The sequence below is a fragment of the Pseudophryne corroboree genome, chromosome 9, assembly GCF_028390025.1.
Source record: "Pseudophryne corroboree isolate aPseCor3 chromosome 9, aPseCor3.hap2, whole genome shotgun sequence".
Taxonomy (NCBI): Eukaryota; Metazoa; Chordata; class Amphibia; order Anura; family Myobatrachidae; genus Pseudophryne; species Pseudophryne corroboree.
This window is the reverse complement of record NC_086452.1, coordinates 274563136-274575171: the sequence shown is the minus strand read 5'-3', so window position 1 is coordinate 274575171 and position 12036 is coordinate 274563136. Positions and strand designations below refer to the sequence as shown.

Below are 12036 nucleotides of genomic sequence, written 5' to 3'. Positions count from 1 at the left end.
GGATAACAATGGGATATGATGGAGCGACAGCGGATTGGCACCAATCGATCAAAGCTTTCTGACCTCCCAGGATGCAATGGGCCCGTCCATATATCCCCGCCCACTGGCTCAGGCAAATCGTTTTTTTGTTTGGTGCGGCAGGAGCCGGACAATGGTCAGAGGGCTGCTGTTTTTTTATCATCCCTAATCTTTCTTGTGTTATTTTTATAGTCTTACTAGTTTTTTTGAGTGATCTTTCTAAACAGCGTCTTAAACGCTTGGAATGAGTCGCTCCACCTAGTACCCATTGTGCCGCAACAACGCTTACCCACGAGTACAGTGCTGTTTCGGTGGGCGTCTGTGTCGGACATACTAGCAGGTCCAGCAGACATTACCAGGCTGTGGCCAGAGCACGGGGAGAAGGTAAGGCATAAATTCTGCTTAGAAGGGGAATACGGACACAGCCGCACTGTATTGGGAGGAGACTACCAAACAGTAGCTGATGTGGCTCCACCGTGGGTGCACCAGCGCTAGGCCTTAGGGAACTTAGGTACCGGGAATAGCATGAGGCCATGATCCCTAGGGTTGATGTCAGCATGGGGTGTCAGACACTCTCCTGGTTGCCCCTCCCCCTGGTTCATGACCAGTTTCCGCTGAGTCTCCCGCCATTAACTGTTTCCTCGCTTCCTCCCCAGACGCTACCATGAGCGGGTTCGGTCGCTGCATAGGCGGCTGTGTGACCGGTGCATCTGTGTTCACTAAGCACTACCACGAGTGGACCCGGTCGCAGCATAGGCGGCTGTGTGACTGGTGCGTCTGTGCTCACTGAGCGCTACCATGAGGTGACCTGGTTGCATCATAGGCGGCTGTGTGACTGCAGCATCTGTGTTCACTTACTGCAGCGTCTGTGTTCACTCTAGGTTCATGGAGCGGCAGTGTACACTAGTAGTGTCTGGATCCACTCAGCATTCGCTAACGTATTGATCGATCCTGGAAGTGAGGTGAGTCTCCATGTATCCCACATTACTGAGTACGGGCTATACAGCACTAAATATCTATCTACTACGAAAAGTTAGATAAGTGCCTATTGCATATGAGTCTGTATATATTTACTGTGGTTTCTTTCGCATTGCATCTGAATATGTTAGATCTGTTGAAACAGGATTCAGTAATATGTGCTCCTACATACTGTACTTAAAAATGTGTTTGTAGTTGATGATGTGCTCATATGACTAATATATAACATGTGACTGACTGCTAGTATGATTGCTGACTTTACTGTATGTTGTCAGTTGTTTTTTCTGATCCTCAATGCTGGTGCATGGGTAGGGTCAAATTGTATATCACTTTAGAAGGTTTAAAGTGATTACAGTCACAAATTGTGTAGTACACTGTGAAAGTGCTGAATATTTCTCATGCCTAAGAGTGGCAAAGGTGACGAAGGTACACTTACAGCAACACTCATATCATGTTTGTCTTGCAAAACTGTATTATCCTCTCAGGATTTGGTTCAGATTGATTCATATGCAAATTGTTTTGCTTTTCAGCAAGATAAAAGGCAGATCCCTCTACAACGTCAGGTACAGATGGATCCACCTTGGGCTATGTTTACACAGACCTTGTCCAGTATAGCTGAACGAATAATTCCTACAGCTTCTGTACCAGGAAAGGGGTACACTATTAACCCTTACATGCAGCTCCCTACCTACGGTATATAATTTCCCCCACCAACTTCTCAAATGAAACAAGCTGATAAACCGGTGGTAAGTAAATCTTCACTTTCACAGGCTGGATTACACATGAGGATTCATCGGAAGATGAGAGCTCAATTTATTCTACTTCGGCATACGAAGAGGATGTAGAAGGTCTCAGCTCAGTGGATATAGCTCAGTTAATTAGAGCAATGAAAGCCATTCTATCCTTAGAAGATACTGCAGAACCTGTGTTAAAAACCAAGGCACATGTGTTTAAACGTCCCAAAACAGTTAAGACTGAGTTTCCAGGGTCAGATCAGATGACGGAAATCATGTCTTGGGTTACACCCAATAAAAAAATATAGTATTCCCAAAAAATGGGATTACAATTATCCTTTTCCAGCTGGGGATTGTTTAAAACCACTTAACTGGCATGGTCAGATCTCATGCGACTGTGCTGTCCCCCCGTTTTTGATGAGGAGATCCATTCTGCAGATGTGCGTAATATAATGTTTAAATATTTAAGAAATAATTTTTAAACTTTATTAAACAAAATACATTTTAAAAAACAATGTTATTAACCGTTTTGAAGGGAAAAATTCAGTTAAGTGGTTAAAAAGGGAGGTGGCTCCTAAAGTAGATACGCATGTGATTCGATTAGTGCGAAAATCTATTTTGCTTTTGCCGTCAACATCATTAAATGATGTCACGGATAGGAGAGTGGATGGTTTCCTAAAAAAACATATTTTCTCTTAGAGGATGCTGGGGTCCATTTTAGTACCATGGGGTATAGACTGTTCCGCAGGAGCCTTCGACACTTTAAGACTTTTTAACAGTGTACACTGGCTCCTCCCTCTATGCCCCTCCTCCAGACCTCAGTTTAGAAAATGTGCCAGGGAGACTGGATGCAGACTAGTGGAGCTCTACAGAGTTCTGCTGGAAAAAGTCTTTGTTAGATTTTTTTATTTTTCTCATACGTCCTAGAGGATGCTGGGGATGCTTCAAGAACCATGGGGTATAGACGGGATCCGCAGGAGACATGAGCACACTATAACACTTTGAATGGGTGTGAACTGGCTCCTCCCTCTATGCCCCTCCTCCAGACTCCAGTTAGATTCTGTGCCCAGTGAGACTGAATGCACACTGAGGAGCTCTCCAGAGTTTCTCAGAAAAATACTTTTATTAGGTTTATTATTTTCAGGGAGACCTGCTGGCAACAGGCTCCCTGCATCGTGAGAGTGAGGGGAGAGAAGCAGACCTACTTCTTCTGAGTTCAAGGGCTCTGCTTCTTAGGCTACGGGACACCATTAGCTCCAGAGGGTTCAATCACTTGGTGCGCTTAGCTGCTTGTTCCCGGAGCCGCGCCGTCACCCCCCTCACAGAGCCAGAAGACAGAAGCCGGGTGGGTATGAGAAGATCAGAAGACTTCAGTGATGGCAGAAGACGGCAGTTGAGGTACCGCGCAGCAGTCGCGCTGTGCGCCATGCTCCCACACATAACACGGCACTGCAGGGCGCAGGGAGGGCGCCCTGGGCAGCATGAACACCTCAATCAGCACTGGCATAAGTGATAACAGTGCCTAGGCACTAGTTAAGGGACCCCCGCCAGAATAAATATTAATTTAAGCGGGACTGAAGCGTGCCATGTAGTGGGCGGGGCTTATCCCACACAGCTCTGACCAGCGCCATTTTCTCTTCACATAAGCTGCAGAGACGCTGGCCCTGACCTCCACACTGCTGTACAAGTAACAGGGTGCAAAACGGGGGTGGGGGGGTGGGGGCACAAGTGATTTGGTGCTAATTTATATATATATATAGAAAGCGCTAACAGGTCTGGGCAGTCTTTTTACTTGCGTCAGTACCGGTATAGGCGAGGGGTTGTGAGCTGGCAGAACTCCCTCTGTGTCTCTCTTACAGGCTTTGTTGTGGGTCTGTCTCCTATAGCCCCAGTGTGGTTGTGGGTGTCAGTACGTGTGTGTGTCGACATGTCTGAGGCTGAGTGCTCTTCCCAGGAGGAGGCTGGGGTGGGGACAGACAATACTGTGAGAGTGGCTGTGTCGGCACCGCCGGCGGATGATCGGGTAAATATGTTGAGTGTTTTAAACGCAAATGTGACTCGGTTGACTAAGAGATTTGATAAGTCTGATTCTAAGAACCAGACATGGAGGAAATCCATGGAGGATGCTTTGTCACAAGCACAGACCCCTTCGGGGTCACAGAAACGTGCATTTACCCAGATACATGATACAGATACCGACACGGACTCTGATTCCAGTGTCGACTATAGTGATGCTAGATTAAATTCAAAACTGGCTAAGAGTACTCAGTACATGATTGTGGCGATAAAAGAAGTGTTGCGTATATCAGAGGACCCTGCTGTTCCTGATACTAGGGTCTGTATGTTTAAAGGAAAGAAACCTGAGGTAACGTTTCCTCCCTCTCATGAACTGAACGCGCTTTTTGAAAAGGCTTGGGAAAATCCTGACAAGAAGATACAGGTTCCCAAAAGAATTCCAGTGGCATATCCGTTCCCCTCTGGGGACAGGGAAAGGTGGGAGTCAATCCCCACGGTAGACAAAGCTTTATCGCTTCTTTCTAAAAAGGTGGCGCTTCCGTCTCCTAACACCCTAGCCCTAAAAGATCCTGCGGATCGTAAGCAGGAAAATACACTAAAATCCATTTATGTCACTACAGGGTCGCTACTCAGGCCTGCCGTTGCTTCGGCATGGGTGAGTAGCGCAATTGAAAAGTGGGCAGATAACTTGTCATCTGAGGTAGATACCCTGGACAGAGATAGCGTGCTTTTGACTTTGGGTCACATCAGGGATGCTGCAGCATATTTAAAAGAAGTGGTAAGGGATATTGGCCTTTTGGGATCAAGGGCCAATGCCATGGCAGTCTCAGCGAGGAGAGCATTGTGGATTCATCAATGGAATGCTGACGCTGACTCTAAGAAGGCGATGGAGTCTCTACCGTTTAACGGCAGGGTCTTGTTTGGTGACAGCCTCACTGACCTGGTATCTACGGCTACCGCGGGTAAGTCTTCATTTTTACCTTATGTTCCTGCACAGCAGAAGAAATCTCCTCACTATCAGATGCAGTCCTTTCGGCCAAATAAATTAAAAAAATGATGTGGGTCCTCCTTCCTTGCTGCGAGGGGAAAAGGAAGGGGAAAAAGGTCACAGGCTGTGGCAAGTTCCCAAGAGCAGAAGTCCTCTCCGGCTTCTACCAAATCCACCGCATGACGCTGGGGCTCCTCTGCGGGAGTCCGCACCGGTGGGGGCACGTCTCCGACTCTTCAGTCAGGTCTGGGTGCACTCGGACCTGGATCCTTGGATAATAGAAATAGTAATCCAAGGATACAGGTTAGAGTTTCAAGACGTGCCCCCCTCACCGATTTTTCAAATTGGCCTTGCCAGCTTCTCTTCTAGAGAGGGAAGTAGTATGCGCTGCGATACTAAAGTTGTGTCAAAATCAAGTAATTGTCACAGTGCCCCCATCACAAAAGGGGGAAGGTTTTTATTTTGATCCTGTTCGTGGTCCCAAAGCCGGATGGCTCAGTCAGACCGATTCTGAACCTAAAATCCCTCAATTTCTTTCTAAAAAAATTCAAATTCAAGATGGAATCTCTCTGAGCCGTGACCTCCACTCTGAAGGAGGGGGCTTTTATGGTGTCCATCGACATAAAGGATGCCTACTTGCATGTCCCCATATATCCTCCACATCAGGCTTACCTGAGGTTTGCTGTTCAGGATTGTCATTACCAATTTCAGACGTTGCCGTTTGGCCTGTCCACGGCTCCGAGGATTTTCACCAAAGTGATGGCGGAAATGATGGTTCTCCTGTGCAAGCAGGGAATCACAATTATCCCGTACTTGGACGATCTATTCATAAAGGTGAGATCCAGGGAGCAGTTGCTGAAAAATGTTGCCCTTTCACTGACAATTCTGCAAAAATATGGTTGGCTCCTAAATTTGCCAAAATCACAGTTGGATCCAACGACACGGCTGTCGTTCCTGGGTATGATTCTGGATACAGAAGTACAGAGAGATTTTCTTCCAGTGGAAAAAGCTCTGGAAATACAGATCATGGCAAAACAAATTCTGAAACCAGCAAAGGGGTCAGTTCTTCAATGCACTCGGTTGCTGGGGAAGATGGTGGTGGCCTACAAGGCCATTCCGTATGGCAGGTTCCATGCCAGGGTGTTTCAGTGGAACCTGATGGACCAGTGGTCCGGGTCTCACCTGGGCATGCACAGGAAAATAATTATATCTCCCAGGACCAGAATCTCCCTTCTGTGGTGACTGCACAGTTCTCGCCTTCTGGAGGGACGCAAGCTCGGGATTCAGGATTGGATCCTGGTGACCACAGATGCAAGCCTCAGAGGTTGGGGAGCAGTCACACAGGGAAGAAACTTTCAGGGAAAGTGGTCAAGCCAGGAAGCTTGTCTACACATAAACATTCTGGAATTAAGGGCCATTTACAACGGCATCCTGCAAGGGGAACATCATCTCCGCGGTCTGCCCGTCTTGATTCAGTCAGACAACGTAACAGCAATGGCTTACATAATCCGCCAGTTCAGAACAAGGAGCTGAACGGCGATGGCTGAGCCAGCATTCTGTCAGCAGTCTTCATTCCAGGAGTGGACAACTGGGAAGCAGACTTCCTCAGCAGACACGATCTCCATCCAGGAGAGTGGGGTCTTCATCAAGAGGTCTTTGCAGAAGTGACAAGTCGTTTGGGGGTTCCTCAAGTAGGCATGATGGCGTCCCGCCTCAACAAGAAACTTCAGAGATATTGTTCCAGGTCAAGGGACCCTCAAGCGATAACGGTGGACGCCCTAGTGACGCCGTGGGTGTTTCCGTCGGTATATGTGTTCCCTCCACTTCCACTCATTCCAAAGGTGATAAAAATTAGAAGAAGAACAAGGGTTCAGGTGATACTCATTGTTCCGGATTGGCCAAGAAGGGACTGGTATCCAGATCTTCAGGAGTTGCTCATAGAAGATCACTGGCCTCTTCCTCTTCGGGAGGACCTGTTACAACAGGGGCCGTGCGTGTATCAGGACTTACCGCGGCTACATTTGACGGCGTGGCGGTTGAACACCAAATCCTAGCCCAAAAGGGTATTCCCGGTGAAGTCATTCCCACACTTCTTCAGGCTAGGAAAGAAGTAACGGCAAAGCATTACCACCGTATTTGGAGGAAATATGTGTCTTGGTGTGAATCCAAGAAGGTTCCTATGGAAGAATTTCACCTGGGGCGTTTGCTCCATTTTCTACAAGCAGGTGTGGATACGGGCCTAAAGTTAGGCTCCATTAAAGTACAGATTTTGGCCTTGTCGAACTTTATTCAGAAAGAATTGGCCTCCCTTCCAGAAGTTCAGACCTTCGTGAAAGGCGTGCTACACATCCAACCTTCATTTGTGCCTCCTGTGGCACCGTGGGATCTTAATGTGGTGTTGCAGTTCCTGCAATTGCATTGGTTTGAACCTTTGTGCAAGGTTGAGTTAAAATTCCTTACTTGGAAAGTAGTCATGTTGTTGGCTTTGGCGTACGCAAGGCGAGTGTCTGAGTTGGCGGCTTTGTCTCACAAAAGTCCCTATTTAATTTTCCATGCTGATAGAGCGGAGTTGAGAACTCATCAGCAATTTCTACCGAAAGTGGTTTCATCATTTCACGTGAACCAGCCTATTGTGGTGTCAGGGGCTACTGAGGCCTTGGCGGATTCAAAGTCTCTCGATGTGGTCAGAGCTTTGAAGGTCTATGTCACCGGAACAGCTCAGATTAGGAATACAGAGGCTTTGTTTGTCCTTTGGGCTCCCAACAAGATTGGGGCTCCTGCTTCTAAGCAGACTACTGCGCACTGGATTTATAATACGATTCAGCAGGCTCATTCTACGGCAGGATTGCCGTTACTGAAATCGTTGAAAGCCCATTCTACCAAAAAGGTTGGCTCATCCTGGGCGGCTGCCCGTGGAGTCTCGGCGTTACAACTTTGCCGAGCTGCTACTTGGTCGGGATCAAACACCTTTGCGAAGTTTTACAAGTTTGGTACCCTGGCTGAGGAGGACCTCTTGTTTGGTCAATCGGGGCTGCAGAGTCATCCGCACTCTCCTGCCCGTTCTAGAGCTTTGGTATAAACCCCATGGTTCTTGAAGCATCCCCAGCATCCTCTAGGATGCATGAGAAAATAGGATTTTAATACCTACCGGTAAATCCTTTTATCTTAGTCCGTAGAGGATACTGGGCGCTCGTCCCAGTGCGGACTGTATCTGCAGTTTGGTTATAGTTACGCTCATGTTGCGTTGAGTTCAGTCAATCTGTGACTGTTGGTCATGCCGTTGCATGCGTTGTTTGTTGAATGCCATGTTGTACGGCGTGTTGGAGGTGTGAGCTGGTATGTATCTCACCTTAGTTTAAAATAATTAAATAAATTATTTTCCTCGAAATGTCCGTCTCCCTGGGCACAGTTCCTATAACTGGAGTCTGGAGGCGGTGCATAGAGGGAGGGGCCAGTTCACACCCATTCAAAGTTTTATAGTGTGCCCATGTCTCCTGCGAATCCCGTCTATACCCCATGGTTCTTGAAGCATCCCCAGCATCCTCTACGGACTAAGAGAAAAGGATTTACCAGTAGGTTTTAAAATCCTATTTCAGGGAAGGTGCAGGCAACAGTTTCCCTGTTTCGTGGGACATATGGGGGAAACTTCTCAATTAGTTAATGGTTCTGCTTCCGCTGTCAGGACACCATTAGCTCCTGAAGGGTACTGAACACAGCTCAAGCCTGGCCAGCATTCACTCCCACAGCACTGCCGCCACCCCCTAACAGAGCCAGAAGTCAGAAGGTTGGTGAGTATATTTACCGGAGTCCTGCAGAGAGGGGTCCTCCAGTCATCATTGGCGGCATACAGGTACAAGCGCAGCGGCGGGACTGAATCGCACCATTACAAAGGGGGCGGGGCTTCTCCTCAGACTGATCGGACCACTCACTGTGCGCCATTTTCTCCTGCAGAGCCACCACTGTGAGGCTCCTGAACGCTGTTCTCCTCAAGACTACACTGATACAAGTACCAGGGTTTTATAGAGGGGGAAGGGAGTGTACATTACATTAGGTCTGCGTACCTAATATTGGTAAAGCGCTATAATTATATAATACTTGCGCAGGCAGAGGGAGATTAGGGAGGTAAATGTGTGGCTTAGGGATTGGTGCAGGAAAGAGGGGTTTGTGTTCCTGGAACACTGGGCGGACTTCTCAGTCAGACGCCATCTCTTTTGTCGTGACGGATTGCACCTGACTGAGGAGGGGGCAGCGGTGCTGGGGGGAAGGATGGTTAGAAGGTTGGAGGAGATTTTAAACTAGGAGCCTGGGGGGAGGGTTTAGCTAGAAACTACGGGTCATGCAGTGAGAATAGTGGGGATGGCGGTAGTAAACAAAATGGGGGAGAAGTTGGGGGGAGGGTAAGAGCAGGCAGTAAGGTTACTAACATGGGTACTAAAAGGGATTTTACCAAAGCACTAACCAATGACGATTACAGGTCATCCTTGCCACATAAGGTGAAAGATGTCCCTAATGCAAGGGAAAATACTTATCTTAGTTGTATGTATGTAAACGCCAGAAGCATTACTGGTAAAAAGGGTGAACTAGAAATACTTGCAGCAAGCAAACAGTATGATATTATAGGCATTACTGAAACTTGGTGGGATGAATCTCATGATTGGACAGTCAATCTAGAGGGCTATACACTGTTTAGGAGAGACAGACTAAATAAAAAGGGTGGAGGGGTGTGTCTGTACGTAAAGCCGTTTTTAAAACCTAATATATGGGAAGATACTCAGGAGGGTACTGTAGACACTGTTGAGACACTATGGGTAGAAATTGCATGCAGGGAAAAAGGAACAAAAAAGTTAGTATTGGGTGTATGCTATAGGCCGCCTGGTATCAACGCATCTGATGATGAATTGTTACTAAAGCAAATTGAAAAAGCAGCAGGAGTAGGAGACATAGTAGTGATGGGAGATTTTAACTATCCAGAGATAAACTGGAAAAACGATTCATGTGATACTGCTAGGGGCAGTATGTTTTTAAACACACTAAATGATAACTACCTAGTCCAACTAATTGAGGAACCAACTAGGTACAATGCAATCTTAGACCTGGTATTAACAAACAATCAGGATTTGGTATCGGGTATTATAGTAGGGGAACCCATAGGAAACAGCGACCATAATATGGTCACATTCAATATCAGTTTCTACAAACAGCCCTATACTGGCTCAACTAGGACTTTAAATTTTAGCAAAGCAAATTTTGAAATGATGAGGGTATTTTTCAGGGATATTGAATGGGAAGGTTTGTTTTTAGGAAAAAATACTACGGAGAAATGGGAGGTACTAAAATTCCTGCTAGCTAAAAATACACTCAAATATATTCCTATGAGTAGCAAAAAGGGAATAAAAATCATAAACCGATGTGGCTTAACAAAAAGATTAAGGAACTTATGGGCAAGAAAAGGCGAGCATTTAAAAAATACAAATCTGACGGGGAAGCAGAGTCATTTCAGCACTATAAGGAATGTAACAAAAATTGCAAAAAGGAAATAAGAGCGGCTAAAGTAGAAACTGAAAAACTAGTAGCAAAGGAAAGCAAAGCAAATCCCCAAAAATTCTTTAAATACATCAATAGCAAGAGATTAAAAAAGGAGAATATAGGCCCTTTGAAGGACACATTGGGAGTCTTAAGCAAAAATGATAATGACATAGCGGACACACTAAATGAGTTTTTTTCAACAGTATTCACTAGAGAGGACCCAATTCAGGGACTGACACACAATCTCAATAAGGACAATATCACACTGATAGGTACTTATTTAAGCGAGGAAGTAGTCTGTCACCGATTAAAACATTTAAAGATTAATAAATCACCAGGGCCCGATGGTATTCATCCAAGGGTTCTAATGGAGCTTCACTCTGAACTGGCAAAACCGCTATCTCTGATCTTTCAGGATTCAGTTATATCAGGTATGGTTCCCAAAGACTGGCGTATAGCGGAAGTAGTGCCTATATTCAAAAAGGGAAGTAAAGCTGAACCAGGTAATTATAGACCAGTTAGTCTTACATCTATAGTGGGGAAAGTATTGGAAGGTATTCTAAGAGATAGTATTCAGAAGTTCCTTGAAACCAATAAGGTCATTAAAAGGAATCAACATGGGTTTATGAAGGACAGATCCTGTCAAACCAACTTACTTGGCTTTTATGAAACGGTAAGCGCAAACCTAGATCAGGGTAAAGACGTGGATGTAATCTTTTTAGACTTTGCCAAAGCGTTTGATACTGTACCACACATGAGACTTATATACAAGCTACAAGAATCAGGGCTAGGAAGCACAATATGCACTTGGGTCAAAAACTGGTTAGATAATAGGAAGCAGCGCGTTGTGGTTAATGGATATTTTTCAACTTGGACTGAAGTGCTAAGTGGTGTGCCGCAAGGCTCAGTATTAGGACCGCTATTGTTCAATATTTTCATTAACGACCTAACAGAAGGTCTAGAGAGCATGGTGTCAATTTTTGCAGATGATACCAAATTGTGTAAGGCTATAAATACAGAGGAGGATGCCAAGTCTCTTCAGAACGACTTAGTTAAATTAGAAGCATGGGCAGCCAAATGGAGAATGCGCTTCAACACAGACAAGTGTAAGGTAATGCACTGTGGTAACAAGAACAAAAATTACACCTACCTACTAAATGGGGTAAAACTAGGGGATTCTGTACTGGAAAAGGACTTAGGTGTCCTCATAGATAGCAAGCTAAGCAGTAGTACCCAAAGTAGGACTGCAGCAAAGAAGGCTAATAAGATATTAGCATGCATAAAACGGGGTATTGATGCTAGGGACGAGAGTATTATACTCCCATTATATAAATCACTAGTGAGGCCACACCTTGAATACTGTGTACAGTTCTGGGCACCGTACTACAAAAAGGATATCCTGGAGCTTGAAAAGGTACAAAGGAGGGCGACCAAACTAATTAAGGGCATGGAGACGATGGAATACAAGGAAAGGCTTGAAAGACTAGGCATGTTTACATTGGAAAAGCGGAGACTAAGAGGGGATATGATCAACATCTACAAATATATAAGGGGACAATACACAGAGCTTGCGCGGGACCTGTTTTTGGTTCGATCAACACAGAGGACTCGTGGACACTCGCTCAGGTTAGAGGAGAGGAGATTCCGCACAATACGGCGTAAAGGCTTTTTCACGGTACGGACAATACGTGTTTGGAATTCCCTGCCCGATGGAGTTGTAATGGCGGAATCTGTCAACACCTTTAAGAATGGGTTAGATAAATTCCTATTGGATAA

At 45.8% G+C, this 12036-nt stretch overlaps 1 protein-coding gene across 3 annotated transcripts in view; it reads left to right on the top strand.

The window, feature by feature from the left end:
• UCHL5 (ubiquitin C-terminal hydrolase L5) overlaps nucleotides 1-12036 on the top strand; it is a 667016-nt gene that overhangs the window by 485375 nt on the left and 169605 nt on the right. The gene's annotated exons all lie outside the window — the stretch shown is intronic.